Source organism: Musca autumnalis, unplaced genomic scaffold (assembly GCF_047663935.1).
Source record: "Musca autumnalis isolate F117 unplaced genomic scaffold, ASM4766393v1 scaffold_4, whole genome shotgun sequence".
NCBI lineage: Eukaryota > Metazoa > Arthropoda > Insecta > Diptera > Muscidae > Musca > Musca autumnalis.
Window position 1 is genome coordinate 93122621 of NW_027411977.1, and position 3474 is coordinate 93126094.

Below are 3474 nucleotides of genomic sequence, written 5' to 3' on the forward strand. Positions count from 1 at the left end.
GAACGTTTGAAGGACAAGTTGACTGCTGTTGCTGGTATGGTAAGAAGGGTCTTGCGGACCGACTGGGGTTTAAGAAGGCGTTCCGTGCACACCATATATGGTGGATTCTTTGTTGCCTGTGCAACATATGGTGTGCCGCAGCAGAATCTGCTGTTGCGCGTTGGAAGCTCTTGTCGTGTCAACGAGTGGTCATGTTAGCTTGTCTGCCAGTGTGTCGCACTGTGTCTACGGACTCAATGCAGTACAAGCTAAAGCGTGGCTTGTACAAGCTAAAGCGTGGCTTGCAACTGTCTCAGGATGATTGGCTCGGGCCTTCTGATTTGTGGATGGGGATGTTATGCGGCGCAGTCCAATTCTTCGGGAGCGTGTTGCTGTTAGGTGGCGGACTAGGTGGATGGACGGTGACAAAGGGAGGGTGACGTACGAATTTATTCGTGACGCTACGTTCGTACTGGACCGCCCAGACTTCGGCTTTAGCATGAGTCTGGGTCAACTGCAACTGTGTGGAAAATGAGTTACCAGATTTGAAAAGTAACCTTACCTAAATAAAACACTGTAAAAATAGACCAATATTGGTTTTGATTTCATATTCATGTATTGTCATCTAAATCTGAAAAGTGTGCGAAGTTTTAGTTCGATTGATCAACTGCAAGTTTGTCAAAAATGAGTTACCAAATTTGAAATGCAATTTAAATAAAACACCTTTAAAACACTGTAAAAATGACCCAATATTGCGTTTGATTTCATATATATTTATTGCCATCCAAATCTGAAAAGTGTGCAAAGTTTCAGTTCGATTGGTCAACTGCAACTGTGTTAAAAATGAGTTACCAGATTTGAACTAAACGGAAACCAAAGCAAGTTAAATAAAACACTGTAAAAACCTCAATAGCTTTAACGTGTTTTTGCCTTTTACGCGGTCATAACATCCACGCAAATTAATTTTTTAGTAATAGTCATAGTTACTGGTAAACTACAATACTTCGCGTATTATAATAGTACAAGCCTTGGCTTCATGGAAACTAATTGTTTTATATACCCTCCGTAGCATAAATGCTGAGGGTATAAAAAGTGCCACCTAATGACTAATGACCACATTAAAAAAGCAAATCAAAATACCTATTTGGGTTTTATTTTATTATGCCCTTAATTTGCAATCGGAATATAAATTGCCTAAAAAACGAGCTAAGTACTTACTAGCGTGTACTTAATATTATAAATCATACGCCTTGATTTTGATACAAAACCATTTCCCTTCAGCGATGCCTTGATTATTTGTTTTATATAGTAAATACATACGAATATGTAATCCATCAAAACAATTGATATGAGCCACAGTGCAAGGCGTTTAACATTTAAGAGAGTATGTTTGGTAAGAGCTTAACATAAACTGTTAAATGCAAAGAAGTGGAAACGCACAAACGACAATTCCAGCTTAAGCCATAAAAACGAGCGTTTTGAAAAAGACAACAAAATGCTTTTGCTAACATAACTTGAGAGCGTATTAGAACTCTCACACAATATTTTCTCAATCAATCTCAATTGATTTGGCCGATAACGTACAGCAGAACATTACCGGCAACTATTACCGGTCACATTTTGAGAAGCCAACCTCTGAGCAAAACAGTAGCCGGCTAAAGCTAAAACGTCTCTGCTGGCTGGCTGTTCGTTTGTTTTCTTGCCTGCAATTCTTATGATTTCAGACAATGCCTGTTGGCTCTTCGATGTCGTCGATGTTTTTGTTGAATGGCCAAACAGCGATCGCAAATAATTTCTGTTGTTAGTCTCATCCGAGAAACGCGTGTGTAAGGTACACAGAGTTGATTGCATAAAAATATAAGCGCGTGTTTGGAAGCGTTCAAAAAGAAAGAAATCAAAACAAAAAATAATTACACTCATTCACAAACAAGTGTTTCTGCTTGCAACAAAGTTCTTATGCTTAACGCATAGTGTGAAATTTACATTACAGCTTGTTGATGCGTTACACATAAATTGCAAATGTGAAACAAAAAAAAAGAAGAAAATGATATATAAATTAAAAGTAAATTTTTTGAACGTTGATGCAAAAACAAATTACATTGAAATTAATTCAGATCCACTTGGCGCAAAAGTGCCAAAACGTTTTAAGTGTTCAAATTTTCACACCTTGTTGTTCGTTCTTCCACTTCAACTTGTGTTAATTAATCTTCGAAATAAATCACAAACTACAATAAGTTTTGAGAAAGGCAATAAAAATGTTGTCAGATTTTGCCTCTTTCTACGAAAAGAACAAGAAGAAAAAAACAAAACAAAACAAAACAAGCAATAAATAATGTGAAATTAAAATAAATTAAACAAAATTAATGAGTTTCTCAAAACAAGCTGTTCCGTGCTCCAACTAGCTTGCTCCATTGCTGACAGACATCGTGTTCTAAGTGTGCCCCCCAATTGTAGGGGTTGTGTTGTGCTGAATAATATTTCAATTTCACTTTTCAATGTCGAGCTTGAAATCTCATGAACACCTACATTCAAATCATTAGCCACAACGATCGTTGTGTCAGAAAACAAAATGTTCATCATTGCTTTTAATTGATCGAAAATGTGGTGCGACACCACCCTGAGATTTCATTCTCGCCAAATATGACAGGGCATTGTAAACGCCAATTTTCGTGTCTTTACTTTTGCCGCCATAATTTTTGGTTGTTGTACTTTTCTTTTTGTATTTTTTTTTTGTTTTTGTTAAACAATTTATGTAAATTTAACCGTCGCCTGCCTATGACCTCATTCATTAAGCAATTTATGTTTTGTGTTGTTTGTGTAATTTTAATGCCATGTAATTAGTCGAAAACAAAACTACCTCAAATGTCTTGCGGTGACATAACATCGGTACATATGAAAATATTTATGTTTCTAAATTAACGGTACAAGTTGTCTGTAATTAGTGAAATATGTTCTCAGGAATAACGTCCAACTGTGAAGGTGTATCATAAAATGCCAAAGTGCAAATGTTTGAATGAAACGTAAATCCGCAAATATCCTAGAAGGGACAAGGAAAGTCTTCATTTTTTAAGCAACTGGCAGAATATTTTTCTTTTTACTTTTTACCGAAAATTAAGTATTGTGGGACAAAAACTTAGGAAGAAATTTAAAAGGACAACTTATCTATATAAATAAAAATCAAGTGTCGTTCCTTGGTAATGGCATCAGCTGGACCGATTTGGATAATTCTTTTTTTTTTTTTGATATGTTCGTCACAACACAACTTAGGTTTGAAAATTTGACCACGCCCACTTTTACGCCCATTTTTATACCCTCACCATTTTTGCTTACGAGGGTATATACACTTTCATACGGGCAAAATGTGACTCATCAAAATAATGGTTTTAGACTCCAAGTATGTTTGGATTTGATTTAGTAATGTCTGTCCGTCTGTCTGTCTGGCTGGCTGGTGCGCACGATAACTCTCGAATGAATGAACCGATTTGGTCAAAAATT

The 3474-nt window shown here is 36.2% G+C and overlaps 1 protein-coding gene and 1 long non-coding RNA gene across 7 annotated transcripts in view; one reads left to right on the forward strand and one right to left on the reverse strand.

Annotated features, from left to right (window-relative positions):
• The first annotated feature begins 1636 nt into the window (after window positions 1-1636).
• Window positions 1637-3474, forward strand: part of zormin — a 361202-nt gene continuing 359364 nt past the window's right edge. For 3 of the 6 annotated variants that reach the window (XM_073982044.1, XM_073982035.1, XM_073982040.1), the window contains exon 1: window positions 1637-1810. The gene's annotated coding sequence lies outside the window, so the exon portion shown is untranslated. Of the gene's footprint in view, window positions 1811-1851; window positions 2042-3474 lie in introns of those variants that run through there. The other 3 variants (XM_073982031.1, XM_073982037.1, XM_073982033.1) reach the window with 3 other exon arrangements.
• The window catches only part of LOC141401689 (uncharacterized), a 116012-nt gene continuing 114320 nt past the window's right edge, over window positions 1783-3474 (reverse strand). Inside the window, exon 2 of the long non-coding RNA XR_012412420.1 lies at window positions 1783-3269. This is a non-coding gene — a long non-coding RNA (uncharacterized lncRNA). The remainder of the gene's footprint in view (window positions 3270-3474) is intronic.